Genomic DNA, 24806 nt, shown 5'->3' with positions numbered 1-24806 from the left:
TAGCTAGCAGCGCTTGATGCGACTGCGACACTGCTTGTACAAGCTGGGGATGACCTTTCTGGTAAATTTGGTTCTGGAGGGGACTTTGTAATTTGGAACTACGACCTTCAGAAAATTCTTGAAACCTACATTCTCCACTATCTGCAAGGGCTGGTCATCTAGGGCAATCATTTCCCCCAATGCTCCTAGTTATATCTTTTGAGGCTGCCTGCCTCCTACCCCGGGATAGCATTACCGCACTCTACCCCATTTCCTCCATGGTGGGTTGTCGCTTCTGCCACGTCAGGGGGTAGCTGGCCTGCCACCTGACTGCTAGAAGGGGCTGAGGGCGTGGGGTTACCATGCTCCTTTTCAACCACTTTCACGCTGCTTGAAAGGGGTCCCCTGATTGGTACTGCCACCATCCCCAGATGGCAGTACTGTTGTTGTATGTTGCCTCTTCATATGATGCGTTATGCCAAAATTAGATAGATGTCCTATTTGCTTGCCTCTGCTAATAGTCCTGCCACAGTAATTACACTGAGCAAAACGTGGGTCCTCCGTCACTTTAAAGTGGCTCCAGATCACAGATGTCTTTCGTGATCCTCCCTTCTGCATAGCCTTGGGGGTGGATGTTGGCACTGGAGCTGAAGTAGTGGGTGCACACTCTGTGCCTGCGCTGACTGCTCTTCCTCCTCCTCCTCATCATCATTTTCACCTCTCCCCTGCTGCACTGAAGTGGAGGCTAAGACAGTACTAACTAATCCTCCTAAAACTTCGTCAGCTATTACTTCTTCCGTTTCTGATGAAAATCCCACACAAGATGATTCTTCATTGGAATCAGAAGCAAACAGTGCACTGCACTACATTGTCAATGCTAAGTCGAGACTGCTGTGCCACTGCTGCTTTTGGGTGTCACCATTTTGTCTTGCATGACTTAGCCTCCCCTTCCCTCACCTCCAAAACTACAGGGTCAGAAACAGGTGGTGGTGATGCATCATGTTTAGATTTTATTTTTTTCTGGATGGAAGTGCCTGCCCCTCCAAAGAGTTTAGATTGCAACAGGTCCCTTTTTAACTTTAATGGGGGACTGGCACTAGTGCCTTTTGAAGTGTCTTCTCTGCCAGTCCCAATCACTTACCACATCTAGCTTTCCCTGACATTATGGATTTAATGTCACTGCCTAGTAACTACAAAAGAGGCCCACTGGGTATTTGGCTTCACAAACACCCACTGTCCCAATATACTTGAGTCTGGAAAACTGGCTACCCATGGGCACAGTGCCTTGATATGCACTAATGTAATGTGAGTGCACTCAACGTGCTTGTAACTACAAAAGAGGCCCACTAGGGATTTGGCTTCACAGACCACTGCTGTCCCAATATACTTCAGTCTGCAAAACTACCCAGTGCCCACTGACATTGATGCCCAGTGCACAGAGAGACTGAGTGAGTTCAATTAAAAAATGCAGTTAACAAAAAACTGGAATTGGCACAGCAGGAATATCTATGAAATATATTTTTCAATGGAAATTCTAGCAAACTAGCTAGCAGCTTCTCTCCGTGGCACAGAGAGACCATCTCAGATCAACTAAAAAAAGTGCTTAAATAAAAAACAAGGCTAGCTGGCACTGCAGCCAAATGAAGAACAAATATATTTTTCTATCTAAGTAACTAGCCTAGCTAGCAATTGAATACAGATTTGAGAACTCAGACTAGCTCTGTGTGCATCCACCTTCCGCAGAGACAGACTACCTCCCGGCTTCCCCAGATCACCCCTGCAAAGAAAGTGTGTGGCACGCCGCATGCTTAAGTATATATAGTACTGGGTCATCAGGAAAAGCGTCACCGACCACTGAGTGAGAGCACGATTGGCTGCATTGCAAAAATTATTTTTGCTGATATGTTGCATTCTGGTCTCCTTGCCAACCTGTCCATCCCACTCTGACAGGGCTTTGAGGTCACTGCTGACTCACAGGAAGGGGCTGTTTTTTGGCTATGGATATACCCAAATGGCATTCTCCGATTTCAAATGGCCGCTAAGAAAAACACATGCTGCCAAACGTATGGAACAGATAATATGTTATATTCATGGGGAATCGCGATACGTTTCACAACCCATGAATACAACAAATATGGACATATACGTTGTGGATTGCCAATACATTGCAAACAAATGCACACCCCTATTAGAGACTTCTGACACTGAATTAGTACAAGCATCAACATTAATTGTATCCTTTGTTCTGGAACCAGACAGAGATTTGGTACTCGGGTTATTCTTTAAATATCACCTTGTAGAATTCTTTAATTTAAAAGTTAGAGTGTACCGAGATGTGTCAAAACAGACAAAAAAAAGAAGACAACAATTTTTGATATTAAGACCAAAGGTTTCTCAGATAGGGGGAATCTTTTTGTTGAGAAACCCATGAAAATGTTGCGTAAAATATAAAGGGAATCGTACGTGTTTTTTACTCCTTCTCAGTTATCCTTTTTCTTAAGTGATAAACCACCTTTGGAATAAATGTGTTGTGGAGTCCATATTATCCTATATATGATTAGGCATCCCTGATATACATTGTAAACCGCTGTAATTACCGCTTTAACAATTACTAATTGTAAGATGATAATGTTTTTGTTAGTACATTTTTTCTCAATCTTTGATTAGTATATAATATTGTGGACTACCTGGAAAAAGAAGACGTTTATAGAAGTATATAATATAAGAATTGCAATACTGATTTGTAAATTCTTTTTTCTATTTTGTACAAGAGCTTCTTGTAATGGTTTTGTTAAAAAAAAACTGATGAATAAAGAATTATAAAAACAAATGTCCATCATAGGGTTTAGATGTTGTTTGCCCTCCCTTTTTTTTGTTACTTTGCTTCCAGATTGTTGCTCCTGAGTTCCCCCACCTTGAGGAATTAAGATTGAATGATTTTATTATGTTTCTATTATTGTGTTCCCCTTTTATTTTTTCCCAATACTTGTATATTTCTCAGCACTTTCCTTTTTTTCTTATTCAATTATTAACTTGCTTATGCAAAAATATTTTATAAAAATAATGGGGGTCACATTGCATCCCTTCCATTCTTCCTCCTTGCCCACCCTGACATAACATCCCCTCATATCACCTCCATCCCCTGAAGAAACAATGTCAGCCCACCGCCATAACAGAATCACTGCTTTCATCCCCTTTTGAACAAATTAGGTCCATCACGCCCACCCCCCCCCCCCACCCCAATCCCAGACAGCTGTACCAGCCCTCCTTCTCCTTATCCAATGGAAAGGAGAGGACTTCAGGAGAAGCAGCAAGGCCTCACCACTCTCGCTCTGCGGGGGATGAGTAAACAGTGGCTTTCCCTTTCCCTGCATGTGAAGGGCAAAGAAAAGATGTTGCCATCTTAAAATGGCACCGGTGGGCCAGAAGTGAATGGGCCTTGCTCCTTCCCATGAAGACCTTGACTTGCCCTGGGGTAAAGGGGGAGAAGACGGAAGGAGGGGGCCAGAGACTTAGGGATCAAACTCAGACTGTTGAAAGATGGCTGCGGGTGGGTTGAATTTAGCCAGCTGCTGCAACTCTGTGCTACATGCGAATAGCATGTGCTTATTACAAATAGTGTGTGTGTGTGTGGGGGGGGGGGGGGTTTCAAACGGATTTATACGCTTAAAACTGGGTTTTTCTTGTGTAAATGAGCCTTTTAAACCTGTTGCGATATCTGCAACTTTTATGCGTGTAAATCCTTTTGAAAAACGTATCCTATTGTGTGCTATCTGCAGATAATGCATGCCTATGCCATGAGCACCCGCTGTTCACTTCAAGCGTCGGTGCATTACGGCAGCAGGGAAGAACTCACAAACACCACGGACACAAACAGCATCTAACTGCCTTTTAAATATAAAAAAAACCCAAAACCTGTTATAAAAGCATGCAGAAGAAAACTCGTTGTTCATAAGTAAACAGTTAAAATGTTTGCAATGAGCAGATGAACAGAAAAAGAATAATAACTGTTTGATGGTGATGCTCAGCAGCAGCAACCATGGCTTGGTAGTGACAAATCAATCAGAGAGTTTGTTTTGAAACAACAGCTAATGGGTAGTTTCCATCTGTGCATGCCATCCAGGTAATTTGTATACAGATTATGAGGAGATGACATGAGGAAAAAAATCAGACTGCCTACAAATTTTGAATGACATTCTTCATTTTATCTCCACTGAAATGCAAAACAACAATGATTGTTAGGAAGTTTAAAGAACAGCATTTGTATCAGACATTGTGGTATGCAGGCGAATGCTAAATGACAAATTCAAAAGGATTATTTCAATTTGGGGACCTGAAGGAAATGCAAATAGAATTAGATCTAGCATTTCTTTGTATGTGTTTAGTTTGTGTTAAAAAATATGTGACCCCAAAATAAAACGTACTCATGGAACACAGCAATATTATAGAATATGACAGCTGGTAAACACTTAAGCTAGTAAACCCATTTTCTCTTCCTTTTGCTGCATCACCCTCATTGTTTGCTCTCTGGTTTTACTTTCATTGATCTCCAGCAAAAGATTGCGAGGTAGATTTTCAGTGACATGGGAAACAGCAAATGTGCTCAGGGAATTTATGTGTGGAACTTGACCCAAATAGTCAGCAGAAGTCTCTCATGAAGACAGATAAAGCTGTGTGTGTAACTTTATCCCGACAAAGAGGGAGATTTGAAAAGCGTCCCTGTGATATTTGACCCCCCCTTCCTGACAAATTATTGAGGCATTACCATGGTGCACTTTTTTTATTCAGGCAAAAATGTGCAAGAAATATCCATGCTGCAGTAAGGGTCTTTCCCACTCAATACTGACCCACCTTGGCCAGGGTCATTATTGCTTAAAGGACCAGCAGCTTGAAAAATGGCCTTCCCCTAAAGAAGAAAAATCACCCTGGGGGTTGACAGCGACCATTGCCAGACCTCACTCTGCCTACCAAGGCAGACGTGCCCCCGCTGGAAACGAAAAAAAAAAACATATTCCACACCTGGGTGATGACCCTTTTCCTTCCCCTCCCCTTCAAAGCCAAAAAACCCCATTAACACAGGATAGCCCCAACAACAGTACCCTAGTGGTCTGCGGGACATGCGTGCCACATCCCTACCCCCTAAACCATTTACTGTTCTTGATAGTCAGCTGGGGGCTCAGGCACCCCCTAGACTCAGATGGCACCATTTTGAAAAATGGCACAGACCTGGCTCGGCAGTAGGAGCTGCCCTGGTCCCTAGGTGGCTATCAAAAAACATCTTTTTTGGTTACAGGGTTAGGGTTGGGGTTGGGGGTCCATCTGACTCCCAGACAACCAAGGTACTATTTCTTGGGGTTGGAGGCTGGTGGGGGGGCGGGGCACTAGAAAACAGGGGTTTTATAACATTTGGAAGGTGGGTAGGTTTGGGCTGGGAGGTTGTGGGGGATATCCTTTGTTAATGGGCCTTTTTGGCATTGAATGGGAGGAGTGGAAAGGACCATTACCTTGTGTGTGGCATAAGTTTTTGTTTTTCATTTTTAGTAGGTGGCGGGAGAATGGGGGTTCAACATCAACCCCTGTAGTAAACTTTTTTAGCCTTTGTGGGGAGGGGGGGTATCAGGCACCTTGACCTTTTATTTTTCCAGCGGGAACATTGGTGACCCAGGTTAGCCACCCGATGCCCTCTCAGGAAAATAATTGCACATCCTTCAAATGCAATTAAAATAATGGGGCTGATTTTTTTTTCAAAGTCAGCTATGTTATTTTATTACCATTGGATTGCCTATGCATAAGCTGCTTTGCATGCATTAGGCAATTTTATGCATGCAAATATATTTGAAGCATCAAGGGGAGGAAATATTCTGCTATATTGTGCAATAAACAGCATTTAATGAGCATTTCTTGCTGTTTAACTCACAATATCACCATATTGTGGCTGAGGAAATCTAGGCCAAAGTTAGGACTGCTATTTTTCTGATTAGATGTATGTGTATAACTTTAGCTGGAAAGCACACAATATGTGCACTTGCTGGCTAGAGTTTAATCCCACCTTCAGTATCCCTCCATTGATGCTCCTATTCTATTCAGATAAATTCTGTGTGCACAAATCGTTGTATACACAAAATATATAAGTTGACAGGGGGACATGTTCAAAACTATCTTTTGTGCACATAACTCAAAATTTACCAGCACAAAGGCTTTTGAATATCAACCTCTAAGTTTCCGAGACTTTCCACATTGAGATTTTGAGCATATTATCTAGTAAAAGAGATGATACTTATCATGTGCTAGGATCAATAGGACTTGATCTACCAACCCAAGAAGGCAAAACCCAAGAAACTGCAGAGTAACTATGGGTGATACTTTTGTCTGTAAGTGGACATTTACCCTCTGAGTCAGGTATTAAGATATGCCCTTGGAAGGTCACACTCTTTCAGCACAAAGTGCATTTGATTTGTGATAGCAGGAGAACAATACAGTCACACGTGGGTTATGTCCTCTGAAACCTCTTCTCATCTGGCCTTGTTCCTGTATCATATTTGTGACCATGTGACCCTGGTCTACAGTCACTTCATTGGCTTTCTATCCAATAGCGCATTCAGTATAAAGTAGCTGTTATTATATATCATTTATTAATACATACTAACATACCATGAACTAATTCAACTTTAAGAATTCATACTCCTGCATGATATGTGCTCTCCTTTGGCATAAATCTCCTAGATCATGTAGGCTGAGCCAAGCCTAGATAGGCCTCCTTGATCCTCTGCAATCCTACTCCTTCTACAGAAAAAAGCAACTGAAGCCAAGGACTTCCCTTCCATGGGGGTCCTCAATAGAGAAAGGGGCGAAAGTGATGACTATTTGCTCTATCTCCACTGACATTCTTTTAAAAATGGCACCAATGAGCCCTGAGAACAATACCATAATGATATTAAATGGGGCTGGTTTCAGGCCATTCCAGTGTCATTTTGCTTTATGCCCGTTTATTTATATAGCTGTATAACAAAATAGTGTTGGCTCACCTAAGGGTGGTGCGATTTGATAACAATATGACGACAGTATAAAGGCCAGATAATGCCATTTTTTCTAAAAACAGGAGCGAGTGGGTATCATGTTCTCTATTCAGGACCCCCACAAAAGAGGTCAGTGGGGGCAGAGAGGTCCTTGGTCCCAGAAATATTTTTTGGGGGGGTCAGGTGTGGAGTTAGAGGGTTCTGGGAAGACCCCAGAAGAAATCTTCTCAGTCCACTGAGGAAAGTCCAGACCCAGGGTTATTAGTGAAGGCCCCAAGGAGGCCTGAGAAGGAATGTTGCAGTTTCTGAGGGCCAGATGTGACCCTGTTTTGGATAAATTTTGTTTTGGGAAGGTTTTTTTAAATTGCTAATTTGGAACATAAACAAAGTAAACAGGGACTCTAGTGAGCAGTTGAAGAAGATGGTAGCATAAATGTTCAGCTCTTCTAACGCCAGTGATAATTTCTATCTTTCTGGCTGCCTTGTCACATACTACTACCTGTTACCTCTCTTCTTTCCTTTGTAGAAGATGTCAAGCACCAAATCTGGCAAAATTGAAGCAGCTTCATGCTTTCTTCTGGGTTAAGGTAGATTAAACATGATTCACCCACCCTAGATAAACAAGCACCAGGAAAAACAATGGTTTCACAAGATCCAATTCTCTCAGAAAATCACCAACTAAAGGATATGCTAAAGTTAAATATTGAAATTACGTATGCCATAAAAGCCAAAATGATGGATTTAGGTGTGAGTGTTGCCACTTTTTTAACCACAATTTGAGGCCATAGAACATTGAGTGATGAACACACAAAAAATGGCCACCCTTCAACACAACATAGAAGATCTTTCCTATAGAAATTGGTGAAAAACATATATGGATTTTGAGAGTTCCTGAAGGTAAGGAATGCTCAAATATAATCTCCTTCCTACAACACCTCATCCTGGCCAGCCTACACTTAAATTTGAGCCACCACTGGAAATAGGGTGCACTCATCAGGTACTGTCCAGGCTGCCGGCAAATTCAAGATACCCTTGACCTGTGATTTTAAAGATTTTGAGATATCAGAAGCCCTGACTATCTTTACAACTGCAAAGGTGAATTCACCAGTATTGCATTATTCTATATGGTTGTATTTCATTTCCAATTTGGCTAAGATGATGGCCTCACAAAATAAGGCTTTTCTTGTGCTGTAGCCACAACTGAAAGAAGCTGGTGCCAAATATGGCCTTCATTATCTGGCTCAGATGCAGGTAACAATTCTATGAAAACCTATGAGTCACCAGAGGAGCTCAACAGCTATCTGGACTCCCTCACAGTGAATTCAGCAATGGATACTTGACATTCTGGCATTGCAAGTGCTTCAATGATGCCCCTTACTTGAATTCCAAATATTTTCTGATGTGTATCAAGTTTATTCCTGCCATTTATGTTGTTGGAAGACTCTTATCACTATTGTTGTTTTAGTCTGCTGTTTGTCGGCACGATTCAACAAGCACCCAGAGAGTTTGATAATTTCATTTTGCTTGCAGGAGTTTGAGTGCTGTCTCTCTTCTCCTCATTAAACCCTTTTCAATCCCAGTTCAGGGATGTTGGAACAGAGTTTTTTGAATCTGTGCCTTCTAATTTGTTTTTTTTTTTCTTTTCAACTCTTTTTAAAATTTTTGCCATGCTTCTCTCTTTACATCTAATGCTGGTAAAAGGGCACATTGTAGACCTAATTCTCTGTGAATTTGTCATTGGGTAGAGTCATTATGGGTCTGTTTCTCTTGTAACCATGTCCTCTGATCTGATAATTTTCTCTCTTAATGTTAAATGGCTAAACAATTGCATCAAGTATAGGAAAGTGCTAACATATTTTAAAACCACTCAATGGGATATATACTTTTTACAGGAAACACATCTTTTTCCTGTTGAGTCACAAAAGCTTAAGCATGATTGGGTTGGACAATTTGTTTTTGCTACTGCACCTCATAAAAAATAGGGAGTGGCAATCTTGTTCCACAAACTGAAACCCATAAATATCCTGAGCCACAAAGTTGATTCTGAACGCATATGGGTGGCAGTGGTGGTCCAAATACATGTCTCTACAGTGTAATTGTTAAATGTATATGCACCTAGTACTAATGCTTCTTCTTTCTATCATAGCATCTCTGAATTGTTATATAAGTATGCCAATTTCCTTGTCATTATGGAGGGGATTTTAATCAACCACTGGATCTTTTGGTGGATTATCAATTGGGTTCCCGAGGAATATCTTCTCCATCTCATACTGCTATTCACAATATAATTAAAACTCATTGCATGGTAGAGATGTGAATCGTGTGATCGATCGTCTTAACGATCGATTTTGGCTGGGAGGGGGAGGGAATCGGATCATCGCAGTTTGGGTTTTTTAAACATCATGTAAATCGTGTAAATCGAAAACCGGCACACTAAAACATCCCTAAAACCCACCCCGACCCTTTAAAATAAATCCCCCACCCTCCTGAACCCCCCCAAAATGCCTTAAATTACCTGGGGTCCAGTGGGGGGGAGGGCGGGAAAACCGGCACACTAAAACAACCCTAAAACCCACCCCGACCCTTTAAAATAAATCCCCCACCCTCCCGAACCCCCCCAAAATGCATTAAATTACCTGGGGTCCAGAGGAAGGGTCCCGGTGTGATCTTTTACTCTCGGACCTCCGTGCGTTGTAGAAATGGCGCCGGCGCTACCTTTGACCTGTCATATGACAGGTCAAAGGTAGCGCCGGCGCCATTTGTTTTTTTGTCCCCCGACGTCAGGAGCGTAGGAGATCACTCCCGGACCCCCGCTGGACCCCCAGGGACTTTTGGCCAGCTTGGGGGGCCTCATGACCCCCACAAGACTTGCCAAAAGTCCAGCGGGGGTCCGGGAGCGATCTCCTACCGCGAATCGTTTTTCCGTACGGAAAAACGATTCGACTGCAGGAGGTCGTTCCGGACCCCCGCTGGACCCCCAGGGACTTTTGGCCAGCTTGGGGGGGCCTCCTGACCCCCACAAGACTTGCCAAAAGTCCAGCGGGGGTCCGGAATGACCTCCTGCAGTCGAATCGTGTTGCCGTACGGCCGGCGCCATTTGCAAAATTCCGGACCCCCGCTGGACTTTTGGCAAGTCTTGTGGGGGCCAGGAGGCCCCCCAAAGCTGGCCAAAAGTCCCTGGGGGTCCAGCGGGGGTCCGGGAGCGATCTCCTACGCGCCTGACGTCGGGGGACAAAAAAACAAAATGGTGCCGGCGCTACCTTTGACCTGTCATATGACAGGTCAAAGGTAGCGCCGGCACCATTTCTACAACGCACGGAGTTCCGAGAGTAAAAGATCACACGGGACCCTTCCTCTGGACCCCCAGGTAATTTAAGGCATTTTGGGGGGGTTCGGGAGGGTGGGGGATTTATTTTAAAGGGTCGGGGTGGGTTTTAGGGTTGTTTTAGTGTGCCGGTTTTCCCGCCCTCCCCCTTCCCCTACCCCTTCCCCCGATTTACGATTTTTTGACGATAAATCGGGGGAATTGTTATTGTATCGCGGCTCTAACGATTTTTGATGATTTAAAATATATCGGACGATATTTTAAATCGTCAAAAAACGATTCACATCCCTATTGCATGGTGGACCCCTGGAGAGTCCTTCATCTGACAGATAAAAATGTCACATTTTATTCTTTCCCACACTAATCCTGTACACGCATTGATTATTTCTTGATCTCAAGTTGTGTCCGTCACTGTCCGACGTCTCTGCTCTGCCCACCTTACCTCGTTGGCGACTCCCTCCGGGGTTCATGGAAGACTAGCTGCTACGGTGTCTCGAGGCCGTCCTCCTCTGGCGTCCCCAGACCGGTTCGATGCTGCAAGCCGCCATGTTGACCAGATGTCTAAAGGCGTGTGCGCGCGCATGCGGCCCGACTGATGTACCGGCATTGGCGCAAACCTCAGGGGCATTCCCCTGAAATGACATCATCAACTCCAGATATTTAAGGTCTCAGGTTTCGCTAACAAAATGAGTTAGCAAGGGATAGGTTTACCTAGTTTCCTCCAGGTCACTGTGGATGGGATTCGCTCTCTGCAACCCTAGCTACTCTGCCTCCTCGGACTTCACTAGAGGTACCCGCTCCTCGGGGGCCTTTCTCTCTCTTTTTCTTTTCAGGTCGCAGTCCGGAACCGGTTCTCGCTCCTCGAGGGCCTATGTCCCGGACCAGCTCCTGAATACCACTTCTGCTAAGAAGTCATCGCTGCTTACAACATTAGTGAGTTTCCATCTATCTCTCAGAGTTTCCCTGGAACCAGGTACTCGCTCCTCGAGGGCCTACTGCATTCCAACTCCTGGGCTGCCTCAAGAGACTATGGCGTGAGTGTTATCATCAAGGACTTGTTCCAGAACTCTGCATATCATATCTACTCACTTTCTTAGTTTCTCTACAGCTCAGCCACCTTGGGATCGCTGTTCCAGTACCTGAGGGACTACAGCCCAGCCGGGCACTTCCAGCTCACTACTGCTACCTCTGGTGGTTTAATATATTGTCTAATAAAAGAACGAGTATGTGTCTGTCTCCTACACTAAGTCTGACCAGTGGTCCCTCTCGGGAGCTTCCCCGAGGGCGTGGTCACCTGCCACTGGTCCAAGGATCCACCCACAACTATTCTCAATAATAACAGATTGCTATCTCCAGCAACTTCGTTAATAACAGATTGCTAATTCCCAGCTTTAATAACAGAGCTTTAATAACAGATTGCTTACTCCAAGGATCTGGCTTGTCTCGAGGGTTCCGGCTAACTTCATGGATCCAGCACAACTCAATGCTTTACAGGCTATACCGGGCCTGGCCCAGCGCATTGCGGAACAACAGGATACCTTGGAAAAACTTACTTCAGCTTTTCATCAGCTACACACACAGAAGGTTTAAAGCACTGCTTCTAACCATGAAGGTCAGTTACAGGAGGTAACTTTAAAGACTGCTGTACCACTGGCGGCTCTGATCTGCTTCTCCGGAGAAATACAGAAGACCCTGGGCTTTTTAAACCAGTGCTGCATGCACTTTACCTTACAACCATCTTTATTTCCTACTGCTTTCTCCAAGACCACCTATATCCTTTCCTACTTGGATGATAGGGCCTTGTCTTGGGCATCTACCTTGTGGGAACATAAGGACCCTATTTTGAAGGACATAGAAGGATTTATGGACTTATTTAAATCTGTTTTCGATGACCCTGCTCGAACTTCTGTAGCCAGTTCTGCTTTGGTGGAATTGAAGCAAGGCAACAGATCATTAGCTGAATTTGCCATAGAGTTTAAAACTCTTGCGGCAGAACTCTGCTGGGACCCCAAATGTCTTAAGACTCTCTTTTGCAGAGGCCTGGATACCCGTTTAAAAGACGAGCTGGCTGCTTGCGAAACACCTGACTCGCTGGACAAATTAGTAGCCTTGGCCACTCGGATTGATCACCGGCTCCGGGACATGGTGAAGGAACTCCAGCCTAAGATGTTATCTGGGTTGAATCAGGCTAGCTCTATACCTGCACCTTGAAATGTTCCAGTAATTTCTGCTGCTGATAAAGATGAACTGATGAAACTTGGTCATGGACATTTGACTTCTAAAGAGAGAAGATTTCGGAAGAAGCATGTGGTCTTTGCATGTACTGTGGTCAGCCTGGCCATGACATCTCTACATGCTCTATTCGTCCGGGAAATGGATGGGCCTAAGTCCTGCAGGAGGACTGTTCTTAGGCCTTACCGCGTCCTCTCCTCTGCTTTCTCTCCCAGTCTCCTTGACCTACGGACCGATATCATTTCAGACTCCTGCCCTGGTGGATTCAGGAGCAGGAGGCAACTTTATTATCAGAAGTCTAGTGGAATACTTGAAGATTCCCCTCATCAAATTGAAAGATCCACTACTGTTATCTTCCATTCATGGAGAACCCTTACCGGGTAACATGACTTGCGAAACTGGAACAGTTACACTTCGCACCGGAGCACTCCATATGGAATCAATCTCCTTCTTTGTACTGGAAAAGGCTATACATTCTACCATCCTGGGGTTACCCTGGCTGCAAGTGCACCAACCCCAATTTGACTGGGCCTCCCTGGATTTTTTACGCTGAGGCCCAAAATGCCATGGGAGATGCTTAAGGAGATATCGCCTGTTGTTTGCATGCTTACTACTCCAGTGATGCCAGGACTGCCGCCCCAATACGCATCCTTTGGGGATGTATTCTCCAAAGAGGCAGCTGATATTCTTCCTCCACATAGGTCTTATGATTGTGCCATAAGATTGAAGCCCAATATTGAGCCACTGAAAGGATGGGTGTACCCTTTCTCAGCTCTTGAGAATAAAGCTATGTCAGAATACATTGAAGAAAATCTCCAGAAGGGCTTTATTCGACCATCTAAGTCGCCAGCCAGTGCAGGCTTTTTCTTCGTGGGGAAGAAGGACGGTACCTTAAGACCAAGTATCGATTACCGAGGTCTAAATGAGATCACGATCAAAGACCGTTACCCCTTGCCGTTAATCTTGGAGCTGTTTGACTGGCTACAGGGGGCCAAGATATTTTCAAAGCTTGACCTGAAGGGGGCCTACAACCTCATTCACATTCGGAGTGGTGATGAATGGAAAACGGCTTTCAATACACGAGACGGCCACTTCGAGTATCTTGTGATGCCGTTCGGGTTGTGCAATGCACCCGCCATTTTCCAAAATATGATGAATGACATCTTGCGGGATCTGCTGTACAAGAATGTTGTGGTATACATGGATGACATTTTAATCTTTTCCCAGGATTTGGACACCCACATTGCAGACGTCAAGCAAGTACTTCACCGTCTCCGTGAACATCAGCTGTACACCAAACTCGCTGTGAATTTCACAAAGACTCAGTGCCTTTTCTAGGCTACATAGTGTCAAAGAAGGGCTTCCAAATGGACCCTCACAAACTTGAAAGTATCAAGAATTGGTACCAACCTACCAACCTGAAGGCTTTAAGGAGATTCCAGGGGTTCACCAACTTCTATTGAAGCTTCATAAAGAACTATTCTTCTTTAACTGTACCCTTGACTGCAATGACCCGCAAGGGTGCCAACGTCTCAAATTGGTCAATGGAGGCCATTTCCGCATTCGAGAAATTAAAGACTGCCTTCTCCACAGAACTGTGCTTACGGCATCCAGACCTCAACAAGCCCTTTATTGTAGAAGTCAATGCTTCAGATGAGGGTGAAAGGGCTATGTTGAGCCAACAGGAGACTCAAAAGCCTTACGTCCCTGTTCGTTCTTCTCTATAAGATTTTCTCCAGCAGAGAAAAACTACGGGATTGGTGACAAAGAACTCCTGGCAATAAAGCTTGCATTCAAGGAATGGCAGCCTTGGCTCGAAGGTGCTCAACATCAAATAACCATATTCATGGATCATAAAAACCTAGAGTATCTCCGCCACGCACAAAGTCAAAATTACAGACAGGCTAGATGGTCTTTATTTTTCAATCATTTTGATTTTGTGCTTAAGTTCCGCCCTGGAGATCGAAACACCAGAGCAGATGCTCTGTCATGCTCCTTCCATTCGGAAGATGTGCCTGATGAGCCACAGCACATAATAGACCCAAACAAGATACGCTTGGCAACTACCCAATCCGTATCCACTGGCAATGCCATCAATTCTCATCCAGCAACATGTACTGGATTGTCGCCATCCACACACAGCAAATTGTCTCCCATATATCAAGATCTACCTGTCATCAATGCAGAAGACGAATTAGAGATCAAAATCAAAGAGATACTGGATGTTCGTAAAAGAGGCAAGATTTTTGAATACCTTCTAAGATGGGAAGGTTTTAGCCCCAAAGTACACTCTTGGGAGCCTCAGACCAATATCTTGGATAAAGAGATGGTTCATCGATTCCATCTCGCGCATCCTTCAAAACCCAAGCCTGGTACCTGAAGAAGAGATCGCCCTTTGAAGGCGGGTATTGTTGTGTCCATTGCTTTCCGACGTCTCTGCTCTGCCCACCTTACCTCATTGGTGACGCCCTCCAGGTTTGATGGAAGGCTAGCTGCTGAGGCATCTCCAGGCCGTCCTCCTCCAGCGTCCCCGGACCGGCTCAACGCTGCAAGCCACCATGTTGACCAGATGCCTAAAGGCGTGCGCTCATGGTGGCCTGATTGATGTACCGGTGTTGGCGCAAACCTCAGGGGCATTCCCTTGAGATGATGTCATCAGCTCCAGATATTTACGGTCTCAGTTTTCGCTAACAAAACGAGTTAGCAAGGGTTAGGTTTACCTAGCTTCCTCCAGGTCACTGTGGATGGGATTCGCTCTCTGCAACCCTAGCTACTCTGCCTTCTCGGATGTAACTAGAGGTACCTGCTCTGTGGGAGCCTCGCTCTCTCTTTTTCTTTTCAGGTCTCAGTCCAGAACAGGTGCTCAATTCTCGAGGGCCCACGTCCCGGACCAATTCCTGAATACCACTTCTGCTAAGAAGTCATCACTGCTTTCAACATTAATGAGTTTCCATCCATCTCTCAGAGCTTTCCCTGGAACCAGGTACTCGCTCCTCGAGGGCCTACTGCATTCCAACTCCTGGGCTGCCTCAAGAGACTATGGTGTGATTGTTATCATCAAGGACTTATTCCAGAACTCTGCATATCCTATCTACCCACTTAGTTTCTCTACAGCTCAGCCACCTTGGGATCGTTGTTCCAATAGGTGAGGGACTAGAGCCAAGCTGGGCGCTTCCAGCTCACTACTGCCACCTCTGGTGGTTTAATATATTGTCTAATAAAAGAACTAGTGTGTGTCTGTCTCCTACACTAAGCCTACCAGTGGTCCCTCTCAGGAGCTTCTCCGAGGGCATGATCACCTGCCACTGGTCCAAGGATCCACCCACAACTATTGAAATAATAACAGATTACTATCTCCAGCAACTCCGTTAATAACAGATTGCTAATTCCTAGCTTTAACAACAGAGCTTTAATAACTCAAGTAGCCTGTTAGCCCATACATTTGTGACAAACATTTTTCCTATCTTGATTTATGATCATACTGTTGTTTCTATTTCCCACTGATACTTCCACTGATACTCCTTCCTGGAAATGTAATGTTTCCCTATTAGGTGACCAAATTTATAACTCAGCTCACTGCTGAAATTCAGGATTATTTTTTATGTAATGAAACTCTAAAGCCTACTACACAACTCATCTGGGAAGCTTTCAAATTGACCTTATGGGGTCTAACCATTAGTTACTTTGCTAAGGTTCATAAGGCTTTACAAAAAGAAACATTCAATTTGGAAACACAAATCTCTGAATTAGAAAGGGAGCACATCCAGTCTCCTTCTTAGATTCTTTTTCTTTTCTTATATAGGTTAAAATATCAATATAATAAGCTCATAAGTACCCATGCAGGGAAATCAATTTTCTTACAAAAGTCTAGAAACTATGCTGATCATAATAGATCTGACTAACTCTTGGCAACCTAACTATGAGGTCAGAAAGAACAAAAGCAAACTGTCACCATAAAATCTAATACTGGACAGTTGTTCACCAAGAGGCTAGATATTCTTAATTATTTTAAGAAATGTTATGCTTCTCTGTATACTTCCAAATCTAAGAGAGATCCTTCCCTCTTTAACAATTTTCTTTCCTCTTTAAAACTGCCAGAACTTTCACAGGATGATATGATTTTTTTGAGCTCTGATATTACTTCTGTGGAAATCAAACAAACTTTATCCTCTCTACCGACTGGTAAAGCTCCTGGCCTGGATGACTATAACGTTGAATTCTATAAATCCTTCTCCGGAACTCTGATACCAAAATTGTGGCAATGTTGGAATCTGGTATAGTTACCAGCCAATTCAATGAGGCAAAACATGTAGTATTTCCTAAACCAAATAGAGATTTCCAATTGGTAATTAATTATAGACAAATCTCATTGTTAAATGTTGATTACAAAATACTTGTAAAAGTACTGATATTCCATTTGGAAAAGTTTATGACTACCCTCATTCACCCATCACAATCTAGATTTATAGTGTCACTTTATTACCGATAATGCTAGACTAATATAATGCTAATATACTACATACCACTAATTCTCAATATCTTCCTTTAGTTGCAGTTTCTTTAGATGCTGAAAAGGCTTTCAATCATGTGGCATGGAATTATCTTTTTTTAATTCTACATAGGTTTGAATGTGGACAATGGTTTATCATTTGTTTGGGTAGTATATCACTCTCCCATTTCCTATTTATATATAAATGAAACATTGTCTGAACAGATTTCTTTGCAATGAGGCATAAGACAGGGTTGTTCTCTCTCTCCTTACTTTTTCAACCTGTCCCTGGAACTATTATTACAGGCTATCTGACAAAACCCACTAATTCAAGGTATAAAAGTTGGAAATGTGGAACACAAGCTATCTACTTAGGCAGATGGTAGAAACATAACATAGAAACATAGAAATGACGGCAGAAGAAGACCAAATGGCCCATCAAGTCTGCCCAGCAAGCTACACACTTTATCCATTTTTTTCCCTTTTTCTCTCTCCCACCTGTTACTATTGGCTTCCAGTACCCTCCAGCCCTAATTCCCCTCCACCCAATCTAGAGAGCAGCTTTGAATCTGCATCCAAGTGACATCCAGCTCAATTGGGGGTAGCAACCGCTGCAACAAGCAGGCCACCCCCTTGCCCCATACTCTTACCCACCCCTGTTTTTATTTTTTGTTTTGTTTTTTTGTTTGGAAATAGCAGCCCTCCATTCTTCCGCTCCGTGAAGGTGGAACACCAACTACTGGCCACTGGCATCCCGCTCCGTGAACGCCTCTGTGGCTACTGCCGCTCCGTGCAGTGTTTGAATGCCGCTGTGGCTACTGCCGCTCCGTGCAGTGTTTGAATGTCTCCACTTTATTCACGCCCTCTAGACTTGATGGATCCACAGTGTTTATCCCATGCCCCTTTGAAGTTGTTCACAGTTTTAGACTTCACCACTTCCTCCGGAAGGGCATTCCAGGCATCCACCACCCTTTCCGTGAAGAAATACTTCCTGATATTGGTTCTTAGTCTTCCTCCCTGGAGCCTCAGCTCGTGACCTCTGGTTCTGCTGATTTTTTTCTGATGGAAAAGGTTTGTTGATGTCTTTGGATCATTAAAGTTTTTCAAGTATCTGAAAGTCTGAATCATATCACCCCTGTTCCTCCTTTCCTCCAGGGAGTACATATTTAGATTCTTCAATCTCTCCTCGTATGTCATCCTGTGAAGACCCTCCACCTACCTGGTCGCCCTTCTCTGAACCGCTTCCATCTTGTCCTTGTCTCTTTGTAGATACGGTCTCCAGAACTGAACACAGTACTCCAGGTGTGGCATCACCAAGGATCTGTACAAGGGGAAAATCACTTCCCTTTTCTTACTCGATATTCCTCTCTCTATGTATCCCAGCATTCTTCTGGCTTTTGCTATCGCCTTGTCGCATTGTTTCGCAGACTTCATATCATTAGACACTATCACCCCAAGGTCCCTCTCCTGTTCCGTGCACATCAGCCTTTCCCCCCCCCCCATCAAATATAGTTCATTCGGATTTCCACTCCCCATATGCATGACTTTGCACTTCTTGGCATTGAATCTCAGCTGCCATATTTTCGACCACTCTTCCAGTTTCCTTAAATCCCGTCTCATTTTCTCCACTCCTTCCGGCGTGTCCACTCTGTTGCAGATCTTAGTGTCGTCCGCAAAAAGACAAACTTTACCTTCTATCCCGTCCGCAATGTCGCTCACAAAGATATTGAACAGGACCGGTCTCAACACCGATCTTTGTGGTACACCACTTAAAACCTCTCTCTCTTCAGAGAAAGGTATTATGTTATATGTTTCTTACCCTGGAGTACCTCAGGGTTCTGTACTTGGATCAGTGCTTTTTAATATATTTATAAATGATCTGGAAAGGGGTATGCCAAGTGAGGTGATCAAATTTGCATATGATACAAAATTATGCAGAGCTGTTAAATCTCAAGCGGATTGTGATAAATTGCTGGATGACCTTGTGAGACTGGAATATTGGGCTTCCAAATGGCAGATAAAATTTAACATAGGTGTTAGGATTTGTGGGTTCGTGGGTCCTGGGCCAAGGTGAGAGATGGTACCACCCACGGGGAGGAGCCCTGTGAGCCTCACCATCAGGAGGTGAGTCTTAGTTGCTAGGTGTGCAGGACAGCAGGTACTGGGGAGAGAGAGCAGAGAGAGAGGCACTGCCCGCAGAATAGGAAGCATAGCAAGAAAGTCACACAGACACAGAGGTGCCACAGGGTCTGTGGAGTGGGGTATACCCAGGAGAGAGGATTCCTCAATAGAGGAGATGTGGCAATGGTCCGCAGAGTGGGGTACACCAATGGGGGTTCCTCAGTAGAGATGATACGGTAGTGGTCCGCAGAGCAGGGTACACCAATGAGGGTTTTAGGCAAAGAAAGCGAGTGCTGAGCCACATTTTATCTCCAGGATAAACTGCGGAGCTGCCCGATGATGGGCATCGTAGAGTGTTTTAGACTTCATGGCGGCTTGCTGTAGCAGTTGTTTGGTGTTCTCCCAAAGTTGATGTAACTCTAGTGCAGAAGCCTGTGCCACTGGAGAAGGCTCAGTCAGAGTCAGTGAAAGAGGAGGCAGAGGCAGAGGCTGGCGTTTGTGTACTATTTGAAAAGGTGATGACCCGGTGGATGCAGACTAGTGGGAGTTTAAGGTGAACTCAGCCCAGGGTAGTAAGTTGGACCAGTCATTCTTCTGAGAGTTCACGTACGCCCAAAGAAATTGTTTCAGGGTTCAGTTCATCCTCTCTGTAAGACCATTGGCCTGCGGATGATAGGCTGATGTAAGGTCTAAGGCCGTCTGCGACCGACAGGTGAAACAATGGGCAAGTGGGAAGTAATGTATATAAGGAAAAATAACCCTTGCTGTAGTGACCTCCAAAATCTAGCTTTGAATTGAACACCTTGATCCGAGATTATGTGTCTTGGGAGTCCGTGGAGGCAGAAGATGTGGCAGATGAATAATTTGGCCAATTCTGGGGATGAAGGAAGACCTGGTAATGCCACAAAGTGAGCCATCTTTGAAAATCAGTCCACGGTGACCCAAATGGTCTTGTTTCCACTGGAAGGAGGTAGGTCCACTATGAAATTGGTGGCTATGTGTGTCCACGGCTCACTAGGTGCAAGAAGAGATTCTAAGAGACCCCCAAGGAGGGCCCATTGGTGGCTTCTGACAAGCACAAGTGGGACATGATTCCATGTACGCTTGAGCATCCTTCTTCATGGTTGGCCACCAATAGAATCTCTGGAGAGTGGAAATAGTTCTAGCTTGTCCGGGGTGACCTGCCAGCAAGGAATCATGGGCCTAGTGGAGGATTTTCCTTTGCAGTGGTTGGGGAACTACCGTCTTCCCAGATGGCACTGTGAGTGTAATGGAAAGGAGAACTTTAGTGGGATCAATGATGTGCCGTGGAATATCTGGAACATCTTCTGTGGTGAAGGAGCGAGAGAGTGTATCAGCTTGAGTGTTCTTATTACCAGGTCAGTATCATAGTAGGAAATTGTACCGAGTAAAAAAGAGAGACCAGCGAGGTTCTTGTGGTTAGTATATACCGTGATCAGGTGCTGAGCTCCATCGAGCCAGGGATGCCACTCCTCAAAGGCCAGTTTAATTGCCAGTAATTCCTTGTCCCCGATTCCATAATTATGCTCAGCTGGGGAAAATTGGCAGGAAAGAAAAGAACATGGGTACAAGGTGTGATTGGCTGAATGCTGGCTGAGTACTGTTCCAACACTGACGTCCGAAGCATCCACTTTGACAATGAAGTGTCGTCGGGAGTTGGGGTGACGCAAGCATGGTTCTCATAGGAACGCCTCCTTGAGCCCCCGAAGGTGGTCATGGCCTCAGGTGCCCACTGAGAGGGATTGGCTCCTTTACTAGTCATGGCTGTGAGCGGGGCGGTCAGTGTTGAATAATGATGAATGAACGATCTGTAGTAGTTTGTAAACCCAAGGAATCTTCAGAGTGCCTTAAGGCCGGTTGGTTGAGGCCAATCGCAGATACTCTTGGTCTTCTGTGGATCCATATGGAAACCCTGGCTAGTGACCACATAGCCAAGAAAAGGGACTATCTCCTGTTCAAAAGAACTTTTCTCCAGTTTGGAGTACAACTGGTTGTCCCTTAGGCATTTCAGGACATTGGCAACATCCTGGTGGTGGCTCTGGAGGTCTTGTGAAAATACCAGGATGTCGTTGAGATAGACCATGATGCAACTGTAGAGCATGTCTCTGAAGATCTCATTCATCATATTCTGAAATACCGCTGCTGCACTGCAGAGGCCAAACAACATTGCCCGGTACTCAAAATGGCTGTTGAGGGTGTTAAATGAGGTTTTCCATTCGTCGCCCTGGCATATCCTAACCAAATGGTAAGCTCCCCTGAGGTCCAATTTGGTAAATATCTTGGCCCTCTAGATCCTGTCAAAAAGTTTAGAGATCAATGGCAAAGGGTAACGGTCCTTCTGGGTAATCTCGTTTAAGCTGCGGTAATCTATACATGGCCGGAGGGAGCCATCCTTTTCCCCCCAAAAAAAGAATCCTGCTCCAGCGGGAGATTTGGAAGGCTGAATGAAGCCTTTTGCCAAATTTTCTTGTATATATTCAGACATGGCTTTTGTCTCTGCTAGTGAAAGTGGGTAGACCCTTCCTCGGGGAGGCTCTGTGTTAGGCAATAAGTTTATAGCGCAATCAAAAGAGCAGTGAGGAGGTAGGGTGTCTGTAGCTTTCTTTGAAAACACATATGCAAAGGAGGAGTACTATGGTGGGAGGCCCGGAATGGATGTCACAGTAGCTAGACAACATATCAGAGCTATTACCTCTAAGCACTTTTTAAGGCAGGAGTTGCCCCATTGGGACAATTGTAGAGTGCTCCAATTGAATTGCGGAGTGTGGAGTTTTAACCATGGCTGTCAAAGACCACAGGGTATATAGCCTTGTCCAGTACCATAAAGGAGATGGTCTCTGTGTGCAGGGATCCACGGAGAAAGTAACTTCACCTGGTAATGGTTTGCCATGAATGGAGGAGAGCAGTAATGGCATTGGTTTATGGACGGTGGGGATTCGTAGGTGTTCCATGAGTTGTCTTAGGATAACATTTCCACCAGCCCCAGAGTCCACCAATGCCAGGGTGTGAAATTCTAGAGTGTCTGTGATAATTGAGACAGGCAGAGTGAGTGGAGGAGAAGGTGAGGTCAGGCCTAGGAGAAGTCCTCCGGCAGAACCTAGGCCTGGGAGTTTCCCGGACAGAGTGGACAGGAGGGTACCGCATGACCCGTTTCACCACAATACATGCCAAGGCCAGATCTTTGAAGACGACACTTTTCCTTTGAAGATAGGTGGCTACGACCCATTTGCATCGGTTCATCTTCCTCGGTGCTGGGTGTAGTAGCAGTCTGAGTAGAAGAAGTTGGGTGAATGCGTGGAGCATCTGAAGCCATCCTCTTGGAACCTCTTGCCTCGTGTGAGCGCTCATGAAGACGGCAGTCGATACAACCGGGGAGGTCTATAAGAGAATCCAATACTTCAGGGAGTTCTCGTGCTGCTAATTTGTCCTTGATAAGCGGACTCAAACCTTCAAAGAATATCAGACGCAGGCGGCCCAGGTCCCAGTGCAATTCAGACGAGAGAGTCCTAAACTCGATGACATAATCGGTCAGAGATCTGGAACCTTGTTGCATGTGCAAGAGCGTAGACCCAGAGATGGCCTTTCGACCTGGGTCATCGAATACAGAGCAAAATAGGGCAAGGAAGCCCGGCAGGTTGTGGAGCATCAGGAACACCGATGAGGGTCCTTAGTAGAGATGACACGGCAATGGTCCGCAGAGCGGGGTAGACTGGTGAGGGTTCCTCAGTACAGATGATATGATAGTGGTCTGCAGGGCGGGGTACACCGATGAAGGTTCCTCAGTAGAGATGATACGGTAGTGGTCCGTAGAGCGGGGGTACACCGATGAGGGTTCCTCAGTAGAGATGATACGGTAGTGGTCCGCAGAGCAGGGTACTCCGATGAAGGTTCCTCAGTAGAGAGAATACGGTAATGGTCTGCAAGCAAATTACTCACAGTGGAAGTAGTGATAGCTCCAGAGGGAGCCCCGGGGAACGGGGTAGGCAGCATTCCTAGGTGAAAGGCCCACCGAGGAGCGGATAGCCAGAGACAAGGAAAGGGCCCCCGAGGAGGTACCTGGGACATCTCACGCCGAAGAAGCAGGAGATGGAATGGAAGGTCCGTAGTGAGTGAAGCGGATTCAGCAATGAGGGAACTCATTGCCAAGACATAGGCAGGCAGGGCCAGCCAGCTTAAGAGTCCATGGGGAATGATGTTATCCAAGGGGGATGCCCATGAGGTTCCTGCCCTGATGTGCTAAAGACTGACCCGGAAGCACGTGCGGGTGCCTAAGGAGCTCCAAGGGAAAGATGGTGGTCGGCAGCATCCATGCCATCCAGGGAGGCCCGGGAACAGGGGCAGGCAGGCCAGCGATAGCTGGCGGAGGCCACCAGTCTTGCTAGTGGAGTCAGTGCAGCAAAACAAGAGGTGAGCAACAGCAATCACAGCCATCTGTGACCGACGGGCGAAACAATGGGCAAGTGGGAAGTGATGCATATAAGGAAAAATAACCCTTGAGAAGAGATCTTAGACCTTGCGCGTAATGCCGAAAAACTACTCCTGCGCACTCGAGCCTATTTTGCATAGGCTCGGCGGCACACGCAAGCCCCGGAACGAGTGTATGTCCCGGGGCTTTGAAAAAGGGGTGGGAAAGGGGCAGGATTGTGGGCGTGGTGCCGGCCCGGGGGCGGGACTGAGGCCTCTGGCACAGAGGCTGTGCCAGGGCATGATGTGCCAGCAGCCGGCCAGTGTGCGCAAGATACGCCTGCCAGAGGCAGGCATAAATAATTGAACCAAGGTAGGGGGTGATTTAGGTAGGGCTGGGGGGTGGTTTAGATAGGGGAAGTGAGGGGAAGGTGGGGGGAGAGCAGAAAAAAGTTCCCTCCGAGGCTGCTCTGATTTTGGAACGGCCTTGGAGGGAACGGGGAAAGTCATCGGGGCTCCCCTAGGGCTCGGTGCACGCAAGGTGCACAAGTGTGCACCCCTTTGTGCGCTCCGACCCCGGATTTTATAACATGCTCGCGGCAGCGCGTGCATGTTATAAAATTGGGGGTACATTTGTACGCGCTGGGTAGCGTGCAGAAATGTACCCTGCGCGCACAGATTTTAAAATCTGCCCCTTAGAGAATAGCCACTGCTATTACTGGCATCAGTAGCATGGGATCTACTTAGTTTTTGGGTACTTGCCAGGTACTTGTAGCCTGGATTGGCCACTGTTGGAAACAGGATGTTGGGCTTGATGGACCCTTGGTCTGACCCAGTATGGCATGATCTTATGTTTTTATGTTCTTATGTTTACAGGTAAATACATTATGGGAACTAGGAAGGTAGGAAAGAGTAAGGGGTGATAGAAGTGGATGTGGGGGCATTTGGGGGGCTTTTGGGGTTGGAGTTGGGGTAGAAAGTCTTAATATTGTTTGTCTATTCCCTGCTTCAAAGTCCCCACTATTCCATGCCATTCTACAAGAGCTTGTCTCTGCTAGAGCTTCAAAAAACCTTCATACACATTAACGTCATACACGGCAATTCCATGGGTCATGGGCAGTTCTGTAATGATGAAGCTCTGCCTGTAATTCATTCACAGGTCAACTACTAAACTGAAGAGGGTGTTCAAGCCTACTCCTAAAACTCTTGCCAGGAATCT

The sequence above is a fragment of the Rhinatrema bivittatum genome, chromosome 2, assembly GCF_901001135.1.
Source record: "Rhinatrema bivittatum chromosome 2, aRhiBiv1.1, whole genome shotgun sequence".
Taxonomy (NCBI): Eukaryota; Metazoa; Chordata; class Amphibia; order Gymnophiona; family Rhinatrematidae; genus Rhinatrema; species Rhinatrema bivittatum.
Note: the sequence above shows the minus strand (reverse complement) of the source record.